This window comes from Pteropus medius, unplaced genomic scaffold, assembly GCF_902729225.1.
Source record: "Pteropus medius unplaced genomic scaffold, Ma_sr-lr_union100, whole genome shotgun sequence".
NCBI lineage: Eukaryota > Metazoa > Chordata > Mammalia > Chiroptera > Pteropodidae > Pteropus > Pteropus medius.
In genome coordinates this window covers 23,677,923-23,703,093 of record NW_024349801.1, presented here as the reverse complement: position 1 = coordinate 23,703,093, position 25,171 = coordinate 23,677,923, and positions in this window count along the sequence as shown.

Sequence of the window (25,171 nt, the reverse complement as noted above, 5' to 3'; positions counted from 1 at the left end):
AAGCTTTGCTCACTCTCCTGCCATTCACCTCCTTCTGTGCAGCCTGGTTCCTAACAGACAATGGACTGGTACTCCTGCTCTAGAGTAATGATAAAATGTATAGTATAGTAAATACATAAACCAGTGACATAGTCATTTATTATCATTATCAACTATTATACACTGTACATAATTGTGTGTGCTATACTATTATATGAATGACAGCACAGTAGGTTTGTTCACACCAACATCACCACAAACTTGTAAGTAATGCAGTGTGCTATGATGTTATGACAGCTAAAATATCACTAGGTGATAGGAATTTTTCAGCTCTGTTATAATCTTATGAGACCACTGTATATGTGGTTCACTGTTGACCAAAACATTTTTATACAGTTCATGATTTTAGTTGTCTCCTGTTCCTTTTTCACAAGTCAAAACATAAACTTATGGTTCTGGCACTTCTTTAGGTACTGGCCATTTATGTTGTGATTGATAGTTACAAAAGATGTATAGATAAACCTTTTCAACCCTACTTGATGGGATTAATTTTTAAATGCTTAATAAAACAATTTCCCTCCCACTGCGATACTACCCAGAGAGCAGGAAAGCACTTTCCTGATTGGAAGACACCATAAAAGCAGTAAGAGACACTATCAATTTAACATATGAATTGTGAAAAGTCTTTTTCAGCTGTGGTTAAGACTGAGGATGTCTATGCTTATATAAAATAAAAAATTCTGTGTGAAGACTCAAAGTTTCTTTCACACCTATAGAACAAGAATCAAACCCAGAAGGAAGACATGACAATTTTCCTCATTAAAAAAAGTATTTGCAAGTAATTTAATACTTAGGAAAAATTGCAAAATTAGTGCAGATAGTTACTATTAAATCCTTAACCCAGCTTCCCCTAAAACTAGGAAATTAATGTTAGTGAAACATGACTAACTAAACTTTAGACCTTATCCAAATTCACCAGGTGACTTTTTCTTCCCCTAATGTTATTTTTCTGTTCCAGGATCCAATCCAAGATCTCACATTGCAATTAGGTGTGTTGTCTCCTTAAGTCTACCCAATTTATGACAGTTCCTCATTCTTTCCTTGTCTTCCATGACCTTGACAACTTTAATGAGATCTGGCCAGTTATTTTGTACAATGTCTCTCAACTTAGGTTTTTCAGGTGTTTATTCATGATTCAATTGAGATTATATACTTTTGGGGAAAATGTCAGAGAAGTAATATTGTACCTTTTTCAGTGCATTCTATCAGGGGTGTACATATGTCTATATGTATTATTACCAGTGGTATTAACCTTGATCACTTGGTTCAGATAATATCGACTAGATTCTTCCACTGTAGAGTGACTAATTTTCTCTTTGTAATTGATAAATATCTTGGAGTTACTCTTAGTCAGTGCGAATAGTCTCTTTCTCCTCAAACATTTGTTCTTGATTTAAGCATCCATTGGTAGATGTTGCCTGCAACTGTGGTGTTTGCCTAATGGTGATTTTGCATATCCCTCAGATGGCAATTATTTTTCTATTTTCCTTCTCTAAGAGAACATATTGCTACATCTACCTAAACTCCAAGGGAAGAGTTTAATTCAAAGTTTATATATTTGGTTAATGTACTGAATTTTTTTAGACCTGTCCATATTAATGTATTAGTTTTTGTTTGTCTGTCTGTCTCTCTGCCCACCTGTCTGTCTGTACGTCCATCCATCCATTTATCCATCCATCCAAATATTCACCTTTCTATCTATACATTTATATCAATAAACTCAAATTATGGAAATTATATCTCATTTACTTAGCCAGATATCATAGCTGGTAAGTACATATCTCTCATCTTTCCATATCATCTAGATAATTGTGGCACATATGTGTAGCTTAAAGACCAAAGTCAATACAAAGAGAAAAAGAAAAAAGAAGCAAACTAACTCATTCTTCTTTTTAGTCTCCTAGAAATATTGCCTTTTTTTTTATTATCAGAAGAGCCAAACTCCTTTTTTTCTCGTTTTATTGAAAAATAATTGATATATGTCAGTGTTTAAGGTTTACAACATGATGATTCGATTTACATATATTGTGAAATGATAACCACAATAGGTTCAGCTAACTTTCATCATCTCATACAGAGTCAGTAAAAAGAAAATAAAGAAAAGGAAAAAGAAAAAAATAGAAATTTTCTCCTTGTGGTGATAATTCTTCAGATTTACTTTCTTAACAACTTTCCTATATATCACATAGCAGTATTTACTCTAGTCATTGTGTTGTGCATTACATCTCTGATACTTATTCATCTTGTACCTTCGAACTACTTTATGAGTTGACAAATGCTCCTCATAAAAAGGAATAGGTATGAGGAAAGGAAAGAAAAGATAAGAAACTTGTTTGGGGCATAAAGAACATGTACAAGTAGCCAAAAGAAAAGAGATTCCTGGTGGAAGAGCAGGAGTTTTCCAGGTTTATTTTGGTACCTGGGGGCAGCTGAGTAGAAAGCACACATCTGAAGTTACAGGTATTTTGCTTGGATTATCCTGGTTTTCCTTCTTTCTTTTGTTAAAGTATATAGATTAGAAGACCAAAAGAAACACATTTAAACATCAAAGTAAACAAAAGGCAATTAATACTTAAATATGTAACACAAGTTCACACAAATTTTCATAATCCAGAGGTTAACACTTTTATGCCTAGATATTTACTTAAATATTTTTCTTTCATAAATATGAATTTATAAATACATAAAAATAAAATTGTTTTGTTGTTATCTTTTATGCTTTACACGCAAAAAATTAGCTGACCTGTGTTTATCTAATTTAGAGGTATATATGTATTAAACAAATTCTAATGAACTATGACAGAATACCCACTCTTTAAAATAGATTACTTATCAGGGCCTTTTCCCCAAAGGTGAAAACTTTTAAACCCTCTTTCCCATTTAAATTGCCTTTATGCAGTTTTCCTGGCCACTAATCCATTTCTTAGTGTCCTTGCTTCATCTCGTGGTGGTTGGGTCTAAATGTTCAATGTCTCCATCCACCAGGCTCTTTCCTTCCCTGTGCCTCCTGTGTGCCAGAAGTTGCCAAGTCATTAATAAAAGGACTGATTTACATCTTGATATTTCATTTGCAATTTTTATATTATCTTTAGGTCTTCTTCTACAGCCAAAAATAAAATCTAAAAACTGCTTATAAAAGACAAGCATTTGCTGCCTTAAGCAGTTGCCCAGGTACCAGAAAAACAAACAACAAAACAAACAAAAACACCTCATATGACAAGTTATTAGAGCCAGCTCCGGTAATTGGATTTAGATTTATAAGAAATTCAGAAGATTTTCCAGAAAAATGGCCGCTATTAAATTACTTTTAAAATTAGGGGTCCAAACCAATGCTGCTGTCCACTCTTCCTTGTGAAAACCTCTCTAAGCTGTGCTGCATGGGAGGAGAGCACTCGCGTGAGAAACCATTACAGAAACAGATTCTCTAATGCGATTTTCATTAATTTCTTTACTGGCGGGCAAGAAAATAATGGGAACTAAATTCTCTCACAATCATGCTTAAAATTTCAAATCAGAGCAATTGTAAAGGGAGTTACGGAAATGTTATAAAAAACGTAATTTCATTTGACTTATGACAATAATGGCTCTGCTATTAACCAGTGCAGCAGTCATACTACATCTCCTAATCAGAAAGAAAAAGGCATCATTTCATCCCATCTGGCCTGGCCTGTTAAAAAGCATTTGCTATGCAAATTCTTGTACAAAAGATGTTGCTTTTCTAATGCATTTACTTATTAGTGTGTGAAGATCAGAATTGCAAACCGATCAAATGAGTATATCTTTCTCTTCCCCATTCTTAAAATGTGCTTACTGTCTTTAGTTAAGTTGCAGCCTGGTTTACATTTATATTTTTGTTAGTAAGGATTGAATTGTTTACAAGCAGTATTGCCATGTAAACCTTGAAAATAGATCTGACAAGGAATTTTCAAAGTGCAAGCTGAAGCTCAGAATGTGGGAATGAGGTTTGTAACATGTTGATTGTTAGGCACTGATTGTTGAAGGAAAATCAGTTGACTTCCTTAGAATGTGTTTGTGTTTTAGTAATCGGGGTTTGTCATTTGAAAGGGGAGAAAGATGTTTTACCCATGACAAATTAATTGCCTTTGCCCCACTTTACCCACCCCTATCAAAGCCACACAAGGCTGGTTATTCACATGGTTATAGTAGGTTGGCCACCAACACCTCTCTGGAAAATTCTAAACACATATTCTAGCTTTTGGGCCTATGCTCTGGACTTTTGGAAGTGCCATTTTCAAGAAACAGGTTCCAAGAGCCAGAGCTTGATGCCAATTCATCTCATGACAGTGAGAGTCATCCCAGAGTCAGGTTCTTTCTGTCCTGTGGTGAGGCCACGCTCCTCGGGTGATCAGGTGTTAGTGATGCTTAAGCCTTTTGGAGGCAGATTATGCATAGATACTATACATGTGCCTTGGTGTCTTTTGGTCCTGGATTTGCATCCAAGCTCCCCACTTACCAACTAAGTGACCTTGGGTAAGTTATTTAGCCTCTTTATGAAGTTTCCTCATCCGTAAAATACCACATCTAACTCATGGCATTATTATAAGAATCAAATCAGATAATAAATGTAAACCATTCAGCTTAGAGCCAGGCACATAAATAGCACAATATCAATAGTATTCTCATTACATTAATAGCTCCATCCCCATATTTTGTAACTTTTTTGTTAGAATCCAAGAATGAGGGATTACTCTGCTCTGTTACCCATATTTAGTTATGGGTAGAATGGACAGATCTACTTTTGAATGAAGGCTTTGGTGAAATTACTTTGTGTTTCTTTTTAAATATTTTAATGTTTTTTATATAAAGGTATGTTAGTAGAAAGCCTATATTTGTATTTACATACAAGCCTACTCAGATAATACTTTTTGTCCCTTAACTTGTGACGTAGAAATAGAAAATATAAATACAAGATAAATATTAGATGGGATGCAAGCAACAATATAGGAAATTATTCACTTAGCTGAGAAATTCTTTCCTCAATAAGGAAAGAGAAAGTTTGATATTTTGGACTGAGAAATACTGGAAGAGTGCTTCTGCCTGTGAGAGAAAGGTTACAGAATTCTCAATGTTTAGATGCTCAGGAGGGCTTTGCTGGCAAACTCAGATCTTCTTCTGAGACAGAGTGGGAGAGGGAAGTAATATTTATTAAACACTTACTAAATGCCAGAATCAAGGTACTTTTAATCCTTTCCTCATTTAATGTTCACAGAATTATACTTGTAATATTTGTTATCATTATCTCCATTTTACAGACGTGGAAAATGAGGCTGACTAATTTGTTCATGGATATAATGCAAACAAATAGCAGAACCAGGACTTGAATGCAGGTGTGCTAGCTTTCAAGCGTATGCTCTTCTAGAGGATAGGTCTTAGCTCACAGATCTGCGGGAAGCTGCAGAACAAATTGTTTAAATCTGGTAATTCAGGCACAAAGACAAAACCAATCTTGATTCTTGATTCTATATGCCTTAGATGGAACAAAGAAGGCAGGAAACATAATTTTTCTGAGGATAACTGCGTAACTAGCAAGAATATGCAGGCTCTTCTTTAATGCCAAGCTGATGTGAATTTTAAACTCCTAACCAAGAGAATGTACCACAAAACTTGGGGAAGCTTTTCAGAAACACTAAAGACTGAACTGTTTCCCTGAAAATCCTGATTTTCCCAACCAAAAGGCACAAATATGTTGTTGGGCAATAAACCGGAGATTCCTGAGAGGAGGATCCTTCGTCAATGTACTGAAAGGATCTGATTGAGTCTTGAAGGCATAAAGGGTCCATTTGAAGCCAGAAATAATGGAGAACACCTAAACTGCTATTGGTTAAAGGGCAGCATTTGCTTTTGACCATCATTAGATGGTCCCTCAACTGGTGGCCAAAGCTTAATGTGCAGTTTCTCCGTTCAGGCCTCCAGCTCAGATCATACTTGTGTACATACATGATCTACCCTGATCTACATGATGCTGCTGGCCAGACTCTGTCTTCTTCCAACCATTAGCTGTGGTGCACTCCTCACCTGTTGAGGTCCTCACCTTCTCACCAACTTAGTGCTGAGTAGAAAGAAAAGAAGTGACACATCAAAGAAATGACAATGGATCCTACAGCAGGGGGAAAAGTCTTATGCTTATTTTATCATTTCAATCTTTGGTATTTTGTCATTTAATTATTCAGTCAAGTCACTCAAGTAGATTTTCATCAGTCAAGATATAGTTCATTTATTCCTTCAGAAAGTCTAAACTTCTTATTTAGTGATTCTCCTTTCAGCCGAATTATCTTGGAGTAGATTTTCATCACTCAAAATAAATCATATTCATTCTTCCAGCAAAAATTTTGAGAACCTAAAATGTACCAGTCACTGTTCTTAGTGCTGGCCATACACTGTTGAACAAGACACATGAGATTCTGTCCTAATGGAGATTTCCAAATGGTGAGCAAGATATAGTGGGCCTAAGTAATTTCAAGCATTGTAAATACTAGACAAAAGAACTACAGGGTGTTTTGGTGTGGTAGAATGAACTGAAGGGTCAGGGAAAGCTTGGTGGAAGGAGTGTTTAAAGTGAATGGAAAAACATCCTCTTGCTATTTTCTTAATCTCTGCATTAATAAGCCATGTAGCTAATAGCATGAAGCTATAGCAAAGGTATCACGGTTCCCATGGTGGTACTCTATGTATTGACTATAAAATATATATATAAGAAAATAAACAAGCTTCTAAAGTTTTGACCTCATTGTTTCAAGCCAATGAAGTAAAATTGATGTCAGAGTATTTTAGCTGGTGATACACAAAAGTGTGCATTGTTTGAGTGACTTTAAGTAATTTAAGCTCTCTGTCTCTTCCCTTCTTCTGTATCTCTTTTCATTCCCTTTATAGTAGTGTTTCCTTTAAGAATGGTCCTCAGACCTACCTCAGAATTCACTTGAATGGTTGTTAAAAATGCAGTTTCTTGGCCTTTACCTCAGACTTACAGAACCAAATCTTTTAGGGTAGGTACTATCTGCATTTTTAACAAGATCCCAAAACATTTCTCCTGCACATAAAGTTTGAGAAACAATGCTTTAGAGTCGTATCTTTCTACTATTGTCTCATTAATGTAGTCATCATTGCCTCAATCTGCTGATAAAGATGCTGTTTAACAACTGCATGCTGCCTTTGTGGCCAGCCTTATGCCTCTGTGTTGCTAACTTGGTAAAGTGACAGATTAAAAGAAAATAGAACTAAGCTACTCATCCTATGTACCTGTATTTACAATGAGCAACCTGTGGTCCCTTGGCTGACCACACATTTACCTTCTCTCCCACCCAGGGACCCATGTCTCACACACAAAGCATTCAAGATTTCTTTTTATGCTTTTCATTTTCTAATCTGCTTTCCCCATTTCTTTCTTTTTCTTCCTTGTGGCCTTGCCTGCAACCGTACATGTGTATGTTTGCATGCAACTATAGAAATGAGTGATATCTCTGTGTATCTATGCATGTCCAGGTGTATTCACATGCACATGTTATTTATGTATTTGTGTGTGCATGATGTAGGTGATTCACAGTCCATTGGTAGCGGAGCAATCCATTGTTTTTCTGCATGGGATAAAGCATTCAGGGAAAAGTACTAATGGAAAGGATCATTAAGTAGGTCAGAGACCTTAAGGAGTTGGTTAGAAATGGTGATAGTGACCAGAGTCACTGATGAATGGGCAAGACTAGCATGATTGAGAAGCCAGGCACTACAAGGAAATCTCTGCTTTCATATTTTCCACGTTCTAAACTTGGCTAGGAGCCTGTCAGGGTTGTACATACATAAGTGGGCCACTGGTTGTGATATTAATATCGATCCCAATCACAACTCTTTAATTTAGTCAACATTTATTAAATTCCTACTATATACCAGAACCTGTGGATCTACAAAGATAAATAAGAAGTAGTCTCTGTCTTCATGGAGTATTAGAGTAACCCGCATATACAACCAAATAAGGCTTTTTCAATACAAAATGTTATGGGATCTCGGAGGTAGCCACAATTTTCTTGAAAGGGCAAGAAGTTTTCTCAGAGGAAATGAATTTAAAGGTGGGCATTGATAGGTGCATTATAAAATTCCATGTAGACAAGAGAGAGAAAGAGTTTCTGGGATGTGGACACATGCAAGGGCAACATGAATCTAGAATGCATACATAATTATAGATGCCAAAGAATATATGTCATGCTTAGACCTGTGGCCCAATTCATGTTTCACAACCTTCTGTGTGTGGCCCAATTTCAGTCCTTAGCTGTGGCAAGAGCATGACTATTAGAACAGTCCAAATCATAAGTTTTATTTCTGATCCTATCCCAGATCTCACAAATAAATTCTACTCACCTTTAATTTCATAATGTACTCTACCCATGTGTCAAGCTACTTTTCTCATGTGAGAATAGTTCACCATAGTAAAATCTGGATGTCTCTTGGAACAGTTCAACTCTCAGCCAGATATTTTTGCATTTTAATTTCCTTGAGCTAACATTCATGAGCTTTGACTTTATCAATGATCATATATTTTTCTATTCTTTAAAAGCACAAGGTATGAGGAAATAATCTGATATGTGTGCCAAGATAGAGAAGGATATTCGATGCAGCATTATTTGTAGTAGCGAAACATTAGAAACTAGTTACATTTCAAACAATTTACTTAAGCAAATATCATATATTCATATGATAGACTATGATGCAATAATTAAATCACATTTTCATTTTAATTATATGGGAAACTACTGTATTCCTTCGAAAAATAGGATACAAAACTAAATATATAGTATTATACGTAGTTTCTGAAAAAAAATAATGCATGGATAGATGTATAAACATGTGAGTGTGGAGGCAGGATTATATAAGGAAATGCAACAAAGCAAAATAACTAGTATCTTTGGATGGTGTAATCATAGGTAATTTTTATTCTCCTCTTTATATTTTCCTACATTGTCAAAGTTTTTGTAAAGATAGCATGTAAAAATGAAAAGACTGAGGAGTAACTAAAAACAGAACCTAAAAATAGATCTGAAGTGAATGTTTCTGTCCCTAGTCATTATGAGAAGAGACAACAAAGGAAAACATATTTAACAGCAATAACCTCTGTTTTTAGTCACTTAATACAGTTCTGGTTCTCATATTACACCAGTATCAGCCTGATGCGGTGATGACTGAATCAGTTACATTCTTGGAATGAGTAGCTCAATATGACAGTCCTGTCTTTGCCTAAAATTACAGCACAACTTTGCAGGAAACTTGCCACTCTTTATTTTTATTATCATTCTTCCAGTGTGTTAGGGTTTTGAAAAAGTACTGAGGCTAAAGGCTGTTTCTAATTAGTTTACTTATCTGAAGAATGAATGTAAATGGCATTAATGCACCTACTAAGACCTATCTTTGGTAATTCTACTTTTCCTTAACTAACAGCACTACAGAGTGCTGCAGTGCCAACAAACACTTCCCCCTTGTTTACCTAAGAACTGCTCTTTAATTGGTTTGTGCATATTTATGCGACCTTGAGTGGAGATCAAAAAATGCTTACAAGATTGAAGAAACACTCAGGTTCTCACCCCAGCTTTGGACGCATCAGCCAGGAAAGGGCACCACTGAAAAGGTAGGCTGCTAAAACAGTGTGTGACCAATGAGTCTGCTGAAGGAAATGGATCTGAGCCTTGACAGCTTATTTTTAAGCTAATGCTTAATTGTCTGTTAGGTTAAACGTAACCAGAAAGAACTTGGGAACATGCCCCTGGGCGGCTCAAAAAGGAGGAGATGGCAAGTTGTTTTTGTTTGTTTGTATGTTTGTTTTTATCTCTCAACCTGTGTTTCTTCCTCTTTGGGATGTAACTGAAAATAATTTTGTTAAGTCCACTTAAGCTTTAAATCAAGAGCAAAGTTCTCCTTCTGGAATCTAGCTGTGGCTGTGGGGCCATTCATTTTTAAGGAGTAATATGAGTGAGAAAGATAGGCCTATCCACAATTTTAAAAGCCTTAGTCTGCCAGGTTAGGTTCTATGTATGCCGACAGAGAATCATGTTTCTTGGATTAAAGATTGTGGTACTAGATTAAGGTCCTACTTGGGATGGGTCCTGAATCACAAAACATATGTGCGTACATGAACAATATAAAACCCTAAACATAGGCATCATTTAGCCCTATGCACTAGTTACTACTCATTTACACTGTGCTACCACTCCAATAACTGCTGGGCATCTATTTAGCTGTGTTACTGGAAGAAACCAGTGAAAATCACAAATTCAAACAAATATTTAATGTAAACTAAGGTAATTAGTAAGATAAGAACTCTATACATGGAGGCTGTCACTTTTTATGGTTATTATAGATTATTTTTATTGGAAGGAATTCCTAAGTGAGGTGGATGACTCTATTTGGTGACCTTGATGGTTCCTTATGCATCTAAAAGTTCATGAGTTTAAAATATCTCTATTCATATCTACATGGCTGACTCCAGTTACATTAAACTATGGTTGATTACGATTTAATGAGTAAATAGTGGCTATTTATAATAGTACACATTGTTATTGTGTTTCAAATGCAAAATAGTAATCGATCAAAACTTGAAGAAAAAATGGTGAAAAACTTCAAGAAAAAATTAATAAACCATAAGTGAGAGCTGAGGCATATTAATGTATTTCCCTTTTAGTGACACATAGTTCAGGCCTAGTAGTTCAGATCAAAAAGCTGTAGACAAGACTTCATTGTTCGCTTTGTAACAACTTATCTAAGTATCCGGAGGGCAACAGTCTCATTAGCATTGGACCCAGAAGTACTACCTAAAATTTGATGGCAAGTGTCATAACATGTAATGGAAAATTAGGAAGTTAATTTGATGGCACACATCGTTCATTCACTGTCAGTCAGCAAAGATTTATTGAGATTCTCCTTTTTCCAGATGTTATATGCTAGTTGCTGGAGATCATGGAGACACAAAACAGACAAAACCTCATGGAAGTTACATTCTAACTGGGAAAAGGCAGATAATAAACAAGTAAACAAGTTATAATATTCCAGAAGTTGTGAAGTGCTCTAAAGAAAAATGAAGTGGGATAAATGGAAGAGTGTTGCGAGCAGGGAAGTCACTATTTTTTGTAGGGTGGACTTCAGTAAGATGACAGTTGAGCAAAGACCTAAATAAAGTGAAGAAGCAAGCCATATGGCTATCTGAGGAAGGAGATATTTTGTACCTCAGGGTGCAAAGGGCCTGGTTTGCCAAAGGCTTGGCAGTTTTGAGGAAGAGCGGGATTTGTGGATGGATCAGAGGGGCAGAAAGTAATGATAAGAGATGGAGTCACAGAGCTGGGTGGGAGACAGCTGATGAATGATAAGCCACTGTTGGAGAAGGAATTGACTAGACATTAGAGAGGGGAGAGTTGGAGAAGATGACAAGTGAGCTGAGTAAATTGTTCCTCAGAACCAGCTTTGTTTGTGAATCAGGCTAAATAAACAACCTACCTGAGTGCCTATTTAAAAAAAAAAATAAGAAAGTCTAAGAGAAATCTGCTTGGGAGCATACACAGCTGGAGTGATAATTCTGCTGTATTCCTCTCCGGGGAGAACAGGACCCTGTACCCTTTGCAGTTAGTCATATATTGCTCTCTGTTCGCTGTTTCCCCTTTAGAAAGATGGTAAACTCCTGCTGTCAAGAAAAAATAATATATATCAATGATGTTCTATTTGTAGTCAGAATCATTCTTTCTAGAAAATATTTACTTTGTTCAGGGGTCAGATCTGGACGCCATCAACTGAATCCCTAGAGCTGCTTTCCGTTGGCTGATAGAAACATTGCGCAGATGTAAGGCTATGGGATTAAATCATGTTGTTAGGGCCGTAGCCCCAGGCATAAAATAAACTGTCCTTAGCAAAAGAGAAGTAGGCAGCAGGAAACCACTGATTCAAATAGGAGTTGAAACACTGCTCTGTCCTCCCTTTGGTTCCTGCTTGTTTACTGATATACTATCCAACATCCCGTTGTGCCATTAGAATGGGAGGAACTATTGGGAATGTCGAGAGCTGAGAGATTTATAACTCTAGGTTAAGTGATCTTTCCAAAACTATCAAGAGCAAGGAGAACTCTTTAACCCATTTTAAATCTTAAAATCTTGAACCTCTCACTTATTAAAAAATGTCCTATATGAAATAATTTCAGGAGATTTAGAGACCTTTCAAGACTGCCAGTGGATTTGGGTTAAGTGTTTAACCCTACCAGAGAATCAAAAATGGAATTAGAAATGTGACCCAAACTTATTTCTGCAAGTTGAAAATAGCACTTGCTTGGGAGATAAAGGTCTGTGTTCATTTCCAATTTTGCCACTTAGCAGCTGTGTGATTTTAGATGGGTCACATTCTCCCAACATTTTCTCATCTATAATGTGAGCATAATTATAACTCTCTGGATTTTTCTGAGTATTAAAGTTGAGATAAGATGTGATCAAGTACTTTCTTAACTGTATAATTATAAATAAATATTTACTTCTTTTATTAAACAGCTTTGTAGAATTTAAAGAATCACTCTGCACAATTCAAACGAGGCATTTGTTACTGCAGAAATAGTTATACAAATCTAAATCTGTTGTTATGGGACTTCAGAAGACACTACTTTTAAGGCTCATGCTATTCCTTGTGACACCTGGGAAGCTAATGTTTCTAATGGTAAGCTCACGTTTTGCTACCTCTCACCTTCCTTCTACCTGCAGTGTTGCAGTGCCTGAACACTTTTGGGGTGCTCCAACTCTGAGTTTTTAAACTCTATAAAAATGTTCCTTGTTTACCCTATAAAACCATATTACTTTACCCTTACTCATCTGAAAAGTAATAAACAATAACATCTTGTTCTGTAATTTTTAAGAAACACTGTTAAGATATTATCAAAATAAGTTCTGCAAATCTCTAAGTGTTGTCTCCTTAAGCAAGAAATTTTAACAAAAGTTTAATGAATTATTCTTAAAATATATTATGATTATTTACTTTAGTGTAGTATTCTGAATGCAGTTTAACTTCTTCTTGATCTAAAATTATCATTAGGAGCTAAATTTATAGTGTTCTTCAGTATAGTGTTTACTAAAATAATTCTTTCTGGGTTCAGAGCCCTTACCCCTACACTAAATAGGCCCAAATTATTTTTAAGGCATCCAGATTTTTTGCTTCCTTGTTTAGATTCACCTGTATCTTCCTGGTTGCTCTCCTTTCAGTGTAAGCCCTTACCCACCTCAACTATTAATTTACTCTCTATTATAGTATGTCATAAATGGAGCAATTTTAGTACTAACTTTAGATTTTTTGCCATATTAATTTGATCTGCATTATTAGACACATAATGTTTTCAAAGTAAATAAATTAGTTTTTTTAACTTAAAATATTTTAAAAGGAAATTCTATCAATATTTTATTACCAGTATAACTGTCAGTTATATTTTGGTATATCTTACAATATATATATAAGGACTCCCACTTCTAGCCAAGATTAAGTAACAAAGAATGGATTTACACTCCTGACTGAAAAAAAAAAAAGGACAAAATGTGTGTAATAAGGCTTTTCAAGACATTGTATGTTGGACAATGAAAGTCAATGATTCCTGAGAGATGAGAAAAAATAAAGTAGGGCCTATAATTGCCCCAACTTACTCTTCATGGAGAGTTTCCAGACTACAGTACAAGGAAGGAAAACCAACAAGGAGCATGATACACTTCAGAGTTGAGAATACAAAGCTGAGAGTGTGAGGAGATGAAGGTTGCTTGAGTTCTTAGGACAGAGATCCTGAGAAGAGAAAATTGCACAGAGAGCTCCTGAGATCTGCAGAGTGTCCCTCTCGAGGACTCAGTTAAGTACTGATCCAAGCAATACTGTACTGGAAATTCTAGGCAGCACGGAATGGCAAGAAAAAAGTCATCCAGGTAGGAAAATGAAGTAAATTTCTATTACATGCAGCCAACATGAATATCTACGTAGAAAATCTAGTGGAATCTACATAAAATGATTTAAACGAAGAATTGAGTTCAGCAAGATTATCGGATGTAAGATCAATATACAAAAATCAATTGTATTTTTATATATTAGTAATGAATATTGAAATTAAAAAAAAAGCCATTTAGAATAGCATCAAAAATATAAAGTACTTAGGGATAAATACTAAAATAAGATCTGCATAATATAAAACATTATTAAAGGAAACTAAAGAAAGCCTAAATAAATGGATTGATATACTGCGTTAATGGTTTGGAAGACTTGTTAAGGTGTCAGTTCTCCCGTATTGATCTATAAATACAACACAATTCCAAATTAAATTGCAGTAGGCATTTTGTAGAAATTGAAAATTGATTTAAAATTCATATGGAAATGCAAATTACCTAAAATGCCAAATGACTTTGAAAAAGATAAACTTGGAGGATTGTGAGAGTTACAAAGCTGCAGTAATTACAATAGTATGGTATTGGAGTAAAGGCAGACAAATAGGTCAGTGGTACGGAATAGAGAAGATAAAAATAGATCTACTCATTTATGGAAAGTTGATTTTCAACACAGGATCAAATGGAATTCCACAGAGAAAGTATGGTTTTTTCAACAAATGATGCTAGAACAAATGGATAGCCATATGCAAAAAGGAAAAAAAAAAATAGAGCTTTTATCCATACTATACAAAAAAACTAATACTAAATAATATGCAAAAAATTAACTTGGTTTTGGATCACAGACTTAAATTCAAAACCCTACAATAGAAAACTTCAAGGAGAAAATAAGAGAAAACCTTTGTTTTCTTGGGTTAGGCAAAGATTTCTCAGATATAAAACCAAAAGCATGATCCATAAAAGGAATAATTAATAAAGTGGATTTTATCGAAATTAAAAACTCCTACTCTTCAGCAGACAATGCTGAGGAATGAAAAGATAAAATATAAGTAAGGCATATATCTGATAAAGAGCATATACCCAGAAATTAAAAGAATTCTAAAACTCAATTATAAGAAAACAAACAACCCAATTAAAAATTGGGCTAAGGATTTGAACAGAAACTTCATCAAAGAACATATACGAATTGACAAATAAGCACATAAAAGATGCTCAACATCATTAATCTTTAGAGAAATACAAATTAACATTACAGTGAGATACCACTACAGACCTTTTAGGATGTTTAAAATTAGAAGACTGATCATGCCAAGTGTTGACAAGGATTTGGAGAACTGGAACTTTCATACTGTCTTCATGGGAATGTAAAATGGTACAACCACTTGAGGAAACAATTTTCCATTTTCTTAAAAAGTTAAATACACAGTTGTTCTATGCCTAGATAGTCACCAGAAAGAAATGATCGCATATACAAAGAATAATATTTGAATGTTAATAGCAGCTTTATTTGTAATAGCCTGAAACTGGAAATGACTCAAATGTCCATGAACAAGTGATGAATAAACAAATATGGTATAACCATACAGTGAATTACTGCTCTGCAACTGTTAAAAAAGTTGCTGTTGATACATGCAACAACATGCATGAATCTCAAAATGATAACACTGAATTAAAGAAGCCACACCAAAAAAAAAAAATCCATATTTTATGATTGTATTTAACAAAAATTTTATGAAATACAAACTAATCTATTGGGACAGAAAATGACTTATTAGTTACCTAGGGAGAAGGAGGTAGGTAGAGTGTAGAATTGATATAAGGAAACTTTTGGGAGTGATAAATATATTGGATAAATATGTTCTTATATTGATTATGGTGATAGTTTCACAGGTATATATATAATTTCTAAACTTCTCAGATTGTACAATTTAAATATGGGTATTTCATTGTATGAGTTGTATCTCATACAGCTATTAAAAATGTTAAATATATAAACATTATAAAATATTGATAAAAAAATAAAATGTTGATTCACTTATCACCCAAAGTCATCTTTTATATACTATCATCAGAACTACCTGTGTCAGAACTTAAGGTTCTCAAAGGAAGGATAAGACAAAGACTTAGTTTAGTAATTTCAATTTTGCTAACCCTATTACATAAGTGAGTTCTGGTTGGTTCTGTCTCTCTTAATAAATAAAGTGTAAGGACTCTAGGATACTAGATTTTCATGTTGCGTGGGGTTTTCATTTCAAAAACAAAATGGAGTTTTGGAAGGCAGTGGAATGGCATCAGGAGACCAGGGTTTTTGGCCTAGCATCCTTTGGATCCTGGTCTTTGTTTGTTCTGCGTGTCTAAGAAGGTCACTTAATGTCTCTGGGCCACATATGGAAAACAAAGAGATTAAATTTAATCCCTAAACGTTCTTCCATGACTGTCATTTTGCCTCCAGGTTGTAGCTGCATTCAGGAGGGCTGAGGTGACTGGAAGTTCAATCACCAGATGATAACACAAGGTAATGAGAAAAGAGTGATATGACTTTAAAAAAATCAAATAAAAGCAATTTAAATTTAGAAACAGAATAATTATAGTGATATTCTATGGTGACATAGTAAGAGTTGAATAAAAGATTTGCTAATTTCTTTCTCTATTTTTATAAAAATAGTTTCGAAAGTACAATCTTCTCATCTAGGAATGGTGCCAGGTTTCTGTCTTCAGTGGATTTTTGTATTTTTTCTTACAACATTAAAAAAGACGTTAATACTGCCAGAGTCCTACCTAGCTCTCGCAGAACTAGTGTTTGTGTAATTGATGACAACCCACAATCCTACCATCGCTTTTATGATTCCATTGAAACATATTTCTTAACATAAAGTCAATTTACCTTGGAATGTCGTGGACAGCTTTAGAGTAACTGGTAAAAATTAAAACCTAAATTAAAACTCAACCGAACATAGTTGGTATTTCTTCCAACAAATGGAGATCTATTCACAGAGCCAGTGTAGAAATTTAAATGGAGCAGAGTCTTCTGACAGAAAGTAGCTTTTCCCCCACCAAATAACAATTGAGAATATTGATCAAAATTTCTGGTTGTTTCAGACTACAACACTTGTTTCAATGACCTGCTGGGCATCCATAATCACGGTGCAGACACTAGGGAGCTGGAAATAATGGGAGATACTTAAAAATTTATAGGTAACAATAAGAGTGTCCAATCTAACAGTGCTTTGTTCTGTATTCTTCTATAAAGCCAGTGAGAAATCTGCTCCTTCTTCCAAAAGGGTGAAATGCATGCCAAATCTTAAAAGCTAGATAGGAGATTCTTCCATCTTGCTGCATAAGTACTTAGATACTCTGCTTCCAGGCAGTCTCTGTTCTTTGCTCTCCTTTTTTTCCATCAAAATCTGGTTCTTTTGATGTAGTTCAGTAATTTTTCTAATCAAAATAATTCCAAGTGTTGCATCCTAAAGAACACACCTAGTATCCATATTGGGGTATAAAGCTGTATATTTATGCTTCCTTTACTTGATTTAACAAACATTTATTTCACACCTTGAGTTCTAGAATCAGACTGCCTCGGTTTAAATAGAGCCTGTGTTGGTTGCTAGAGGTGTGACTTTGGAAAAGTTATCTAACATCTCTATTTCTCTGTTTCCTTATCTGTAAAATTGAGACTTCGGTGCTTCATCATAAAGCTGGTGCGAGAATTAATGACTTAGTATATATAAAAATGACTTATATATAAAAATTCTTAGAACAGTGCCACATGCATAAGAACCATATATCTAAGCTATCACTGCTCCTACTGTTATCTCTTTCTATAAAGGCACAAATCCATTCATGAGGGCTCCATCCTCATGACCTAATCACCTCCCAAAGGCCTCACCTCCTTAGGATTTCAACATATGAATTTGAAGAGAGGGTACAAACACTCAGTCCAGAATAATATATGATCTCATTATATCTCAAAGAAATCTATGAGAAAAATATAATTTATAGATAAGAGAACAGAATTTCTGTTTTTAAATAATGTGCCCAAGATCATTCAGCTGATAATTGCCTAAACCAGTATTCAAAACCAGGCGTCAAGAGTCAAGAGTACACACACACACACACACACACACACACACACACACACACACACACACACAAACACACACACACACACACACACACGTTGTTTTTCCTCCTAAACAATACCACCAATAACTAATTCTATGGGAGTACTCAGGGAAAACCTCTCAATGGGGGTGATATTTAGGCAATGTCTTGAAGGAAGAATGACAGTTATCCAATAGAGAATAGAAGAAGAGGCATTTGTGATAGAAGAAACGAGATTAGATAAATTAGAAATTTTAGGTGGCTGGCATGTTCTTAGCCATGTAGGTGCTGCACCTCTCCTACAGCTCTGCTCTTCAAAGATACGGGATAGGATGGCTAGGGAAAAGGATGAAGGTATCTAAGGGCAGAATCTACCAAACTCACTCTCCCCAGCAATTCCAGAGTAGATCCTGGGTAAAGCACTTCTCTCCATTTTTCTCTCTACAGTAGAAATGCAAAGTGGTTCAGCCTGCAGTCATTTATCCAAGCCTGCTTCTCCCACACAGAAGAGAATCATATTCCTTAGGAGCGATACTGCTAGGCATATTGATCACAACTTTCTTCTGAAGAACGGAAGACACTTTTTGTGGATTTGATTTGATTCCCTCATTAGATGATGTTATTTGAGATTTTGCAGGTGCAGCCTAATATCTCTATAAGGCAGAGGCACTTTTATTTGCTCACCATTTGTGACTCTACAGGGCATGTTGGTACATCTGATTAAGCCCAGAGGAAAGACATTCATGGGACTAAGCCTCACTACCATATCAGTAAGCCAAGATGTTTTGAATGTAAAGACAAGGAAATATTATCCAGTGGTTCTTCTGCTCAAGTGCCTTTGTCTGATTATTTTAAAATATGAATACTATTTTCATAGAAAATATTGTGTGGGGCTGCAATATAAATAAGGTGTTACAGTGAATTTTAATTGCATTTAAGCAGGCATTGCAACTATCAAACAATGCAGGAAAGAAAGTAGACTTCAGATCATTATAAAAAAATATGGATCTAGAGATAAGGCCTAATATAAAAACAAATTTTGGTAACTGCCTGGAGTAAATTGAAATTTGGTCTCAATGCTAATGTTATCGAATACATTCAAGAATAAAATACTGGCTTGATCTTGGTTATCACTCCTTGGAGATAAACTCCTCATCCATGGAAGAAGAAATAACCCTTGAAGGTTTCATGCCATTACTGTGTAGTGCACAACAGCAACATAACCACAACAAATGAACGGAATAGGGTCTATTATTGGAGAATGATTTTATGTCAGCTTCAGGGCAGTTTACTCATTTCAGAAGTCAATGTAATAAAAGAGCATTTTATTTTTTCAACATTCTCTAAGGAAATTTGTGTGTGTGTATGCACTCACTTGTGTGTTTTCACAAAAATATGTTTCATGATAACCTAATCATGACTCTATCACAAAGCAAGTTTTTAATTTAACTTGTCTTGATTTAAAAAATCATATCATTTCATAGGGTAGGCATCGAAAACAACGACTAAATATTAGTAGTAGGTTTTTAATAAAATAGTCCTTTGTTGTTGTAAAACATGCTCTGGACTACTAAACTAGAGCAGTCACTAGGGCAGAAACTAAATCAATAACAGGAGCTTAAATATATCAGCCTTCTACTTTATACATATAGCAACTACTAAATAAATGTTGGAATATTAAATTTCATGTCTGGGGTCAAAATTTGGGATATCTTTGGGATATGATACTCAAGGTATTGTGTTAGCAGTGGCTCATTTTCATATGGCCTCAGTGTTTCAAGTGACAGCGGCAAACCACAGACCCTTCCGAGTCATTTTTCTGTCCTTTTCCTCCAGCTGTCTCCACAGACCTGCCCCTTCCACTTAAACACAACTTTTGGTATTTGCTTTTCCACATCACTTTTATAAAAAGTGGTAAGGGAGGGGAGAAAAGACAAAAAACTATTATTTCCAATGCAAAAGCTTGTGTTCGCCTTTATTACTAATAATGGTAAAGCTTCATTTGCATTTTTGTTAAAATACCTAAAAGGATGTGGTCAACTGATATTTAAAAAAAGAACTGTAGATGTGTTAGTTATTGCCGTTGAGCTTAAGATAAATGTTGTAGATCCAAACAGTTTGTACTGTAGCGTAAATATAAATTTTAGAGAAAATAGAATCATGAGGGCCTCCTTTGTCTTAACTCTTCAGATCATTCTGTTTATAAGATTTCCTGTGCCAAGTAGAAGCTAGCAATATCACATCCATGACTTCCACAGTTTTGGTTATATGGTAACTTTAATCATCAAAACTCCTGAAGTGTTCTACATTTCCTACAGAATGAAGGTCAGATTCCTACGTTGGATGGATATTAGTTCACTTTGGCTTCTCTCTTTACATACACTGCCCAACTGTCAAGCTGAGCAGCCTTTTATTCCTATGGATACTCAATGCTTTATTGGTTCTGTCTCTCTGTAGATCCTCTTTCTTCTAAAGAAAACGTTCTCACCAATTTCCATGTGTTTATATCTTAACTGTCCTGAAAGGTTCAACTCAAATGTCAACATTTTCTGATTTTTAAGTTGGACATGATTTCTCTCTCTCTTCCTCTCTCTCTCATTTATAAAATTTCATGTATTAAATCTTATTTTGTGATACTTTCTTTCCTACTTTACCTATAACAATAATAATGATAAACATTAAATACTGTTCTATAATATCAAAAGTTTTTTATGAACATTATTTCATTTAATCCACAAAATAACCCCATAATATAGATGCTATGATTATTTCTAATTTACTGAAGGAGAAAAAATCCTTAGGGCACTGCAGTTATCCAAGGTCAAGTAGATGGCTTTAGATATGAATTTCTAATTCATAGACCATGCCCTTAACCAATAGGTAAGAGTGCGCCTCACAGCTAATGCTTTCTTTTCCTTGTATCTACTTTGATGTATAATTACCTGTGGCAGAATTACTATAGATGTTCCTTGAGGCCAAAATTTATGTTTGATTGTTCCTGGTATTTTAAACTTGACTCAGCTCAGTGTCACACAAAAGTAAGGGTGGTCCAAAACTATTTGGTCAACAGCTGAAAAATTTAGAACCTTTTATATGTTCTTTTATAGCTCTGACATGGAAGATTTCTTGAGAGAGGAAAGTACTATGTTTAACTGTCATCAAAATAAAATGGAAAATACAGCTTTGACCAAAAAAAATGACATGTTCCAAAAGAATAAAATTAAAACAAGATTTTAAAATCCGCTATCCAGTAGATCTGAAAATAAATAAGGACTCCTGATCGAAGAAGTAAAATGTCATTAAACATTCACAGTCAGTATATAATATACATAAATGTGGAAGCTGGAAATCTGTTTCCCACTGAAGTGAAAGAGGTTATGTTTTACTAAAGCAAAAAAAAAATAATATTAATGAAATGTCTTATAGTAATGATATTTTAATAAATACAAAGTAATAACACTTTCTATTTATTTACATTTGTATCATGGAGATGAATAGTTGGCTGATTTTTATCAAGATGTTTGTCATTGAATTGACAGAGCCTCAATATTGAAGTAGGAGAAGGTGTTGAAGATAAGATATCTTATCTGAGGACTAATAACCTTTTTGTCTTTAACAAGCTATCTTATCTTTACTGCTCTGCCTAAGAAGCTAAAGAAAGTGGCAGCCTTGAATAAACACTACCATTTCCATCATTATGTCCTGAGACTGATTCAGAGAGAAAATGTCTCACCAGAAGGGTAGAGTGTACTTCAAGTTTATGAGGTAGCAGCTAGACCTCTGAGGAACTCACCTGCGAAGGTTGAAGAACCTCCAGGTATGGATCATTTATCTCAGTCATCCTAACTCCATGCCCAGTTGAACAATGAATGTTAAGGAGAGTTAGTTAGACTTTTTTCCAGCCATCTTCTGTTCATGAGGTAAACAGAGAGAGATGAAAGCTTAGTTGATCGACAGTTGTTGATTATATTCTCAAGGGTTGAATTGAATAGTTTGTCCTGCAAAGCTTCCTGAACATTAAATAGATTCCCCAAATTAGATATATTGTGCTATAAAGACCCAATCACCCAGGAAAACTTATTCTGATGACTTCCTGCCTGTATATAGTTAGTGTCATGTATACACAACCAGGCTAATAGAATTTTCATAAATAATTGTTGGATGTATATTGTTTGGATAGTGGACATTAATATCTCTAATTAGTAATCCTCCATACAGAGGTTTATTTACCTCTACACTGAGGTTGTGAGAGGTACTGATAGGGTGTTAGGGTCTTTGATTTGCTGCTTTTATTTTCTATTGAAAATTATGTCTCTCTGTGTGTGTGTGTGTGTATCCTACTTTCACTCAAATTCTGTTCATAAAAAATCTTCATGATTAACCTTTTCAAGCTACTCTAAGGGCCTCACAAAAGATATTGAGCTTTATGATGGCAGATTACATTGATACTTCCTCAAGAGTCGTGTTCTGTCTTTATAATGGAGTCCTTAGTTTTTTTAGACCTTCATCCTTTTTAGGAGTCCCAGACCATATTGAGCTTTATGATGGCAGATTACATTGATACTTCCTCAAGAGTCGTGTTCTGTCTTTATAATGGAGTCCTTAGTTTTTTTAGACCTTCATCCTTTTTAGGAGTCCCAGACCATAATGAGCAAGCTCAAGGGTTTCCCAGAGCCAATCAAATGAACATTAAATTCCGTTTCCTGGTATAAATAGTAGATCATTATTATTCTTCCACTTCTCTGTATCTTATGCTTCTAACATGGAGGCACACCTCCAGTGCTTTCTACCTTGGTCCTTGATGTTTTTCCATATGCTGTTCTCACTGGGAATCTGTCATACTTAAGTTATACATTCCATGAAGAGTTGTCTGAATTTATCTAGTAGAATTTATCTCTCTATCTTCTAAACTTATACCTCTCTTAGCATTTATCATGCTATTTTAAATTTTATTACAAATCTGATGCTACCAGCTTAAGGATGAATTACTTGAGGTCGAAAAACATGTTAACCTCATCTTTGAGTCCACTGCAGCTCCTAAAAAAATGCCTAAAAAAGATAGAAAGTAAAAATTTGTCAGGAAAGAACAAGTTCTTTTTCTAAGAAAAATATTGTGACCAATTTTGTACCATTTGTGTAAAATATTGAGTAAGTTTGTCAAGATTGTTGCATGCAGAATCTTTTTTTTTTTTGATTGAGGCCATTAACATAGAGACAAAGTATATGCAGACAATTATGAAGGATATATCTTAAGATAAACGGTAGAAAAGAGTTTCGGGGCTTTGAAAAATATGTTTCACAAGGAACCAGAATTTAAAATCATATTTAGTTATTTTTCTGTAGAATTCTTAAATCATCTGTACTGATAAACTCTCTCTTTCTCTCTCTCTCTCTGTCTCTGTCTCTCACTCTTTTAGTCTCTAAGGTAACTTTCGATATCTTGGCATTATTCCATGGTCTTTGGTGTGCTAGTACTTTTCTCAGTAAGTCTTTTTTGAGGCTACCCCTTTTGATGATTTAAGAATAGAAGGAGATATAAACCTGTACACCTTCCCCATTGAATTTCATAATGGCTTTCAATAGAGATGGGTTGCCCATGATGCTAATGATTCCAGTTCTTACTTTTCCCAGGGTAGAAAGAATATAGAGCCATAATTACTTTTCCTTTAAGTTTAACCATATCATCATATCATAACATATTTTAATGACGTGTTTCATGAATGACTTGATGCAGGCAAGTACGTTGGGCGAGGGTTGGGGGAGGGAATGAAAAGAATGAAGTGAATGTGAGAGTTCAGGGATTGGCATAGAACAGTAATTGAGATAACAGAGCATTTGCCAATAACCAATCTTGTAGTTCTTCAGTCTTAGAAAAAAGAAATATTACTGTGCTTCACTGAACCCTTATCTTGTTTACTGCAAGAGCTGAATATAGCCTGAACCTTTTTCATGATTCTCTATTTTACTTTGAACAAAACACAGCAGCATGCATCATCAATAAAACCAATAAGCTCTAATTCTAGTTGAGTATAACACACTTTCTCCCTCTATTACTTACAACTTCTCCTTGAACAAATTTAACCGTACCATTTGCAGGAAACAGAGGTTAACCAGAATCCTCAAGCACCTCTAGTTACAAGAGAGATTTTCACTGCAATGCGTAAGGGTAATGCTTTCAGGAATTCTGTATAACGAGAGTAAAATCTGAGAAATGTACATTCAAATAGTATTCCCAAATTGTGTCTATATGATATTTACATCATCAATTTTGTGAATAACTAGTAGGAAAAAAAGTGTAAAGAAAAGCACATCTAAGTCTCTCGTTTTAAAGATGAGAAAACTGAAGTCCCAATGGATTAATTGGTTCTCTCAATATCATTTAGCCATTAAATGACAAAGCAAGGATTCCTGACTCCCGGTCCAGTGCTCTCTCCATCATACCATTAGATTTATATAAGGAAAAACTGGCTTCACTAATTGAATTCCCTAGTGCTCATTCAGCCTTTTCCTGTTTAAACTTTACCCTGTCTTCCACGAAGATGCCCTATTGCATCACTGGGTAGACCTGACTGTTATGAACATCTACCTAATAGTCTTAACATTCTCAAAATCTAGTTTACTATAACTTCCACCCATTGAACCTGATTCTTCTCCTTGGGGCCACATACGTCAAGCCTGTTCTTTCCAGTTGCACTACTTCAGCTAATCAAAGACAATGGAAGTTTCTTTGTCCTCACACTCCAATTCTTTCTGTAATTTTTTTTCGAAGATAATTCTCAGTTCCTTTAGTCCTTCGCATGAAGAAAATAGAAAAAAAAAAAAACAACAAAACTTTTTTTTGGCCAGTTAATTGACTGGTTGACATTTTTTCTCTTGTTTTTAATTTCATACTCTGTGTTTAATTGTTACAAATCACAACTAATGATTCTTATGGCTCAGTTGATCCTTCTCCTCAAGGCCCAGTTCCTACCTGATCTTTTTTTGAGATTGAAATTTAAGATAGGAGTTCACTATTTTTTGGCAGAGGAAAGGCAACTTGAGATTTACCATTGAACCAGAATATATCCTTGCAGTTAACATTGTGTCTTGATTGCTGGCAGCATAAGTATAGGAAGAAAAAAAAGTGACAAAGTGGGTTTATTTAAGAGCTTTAA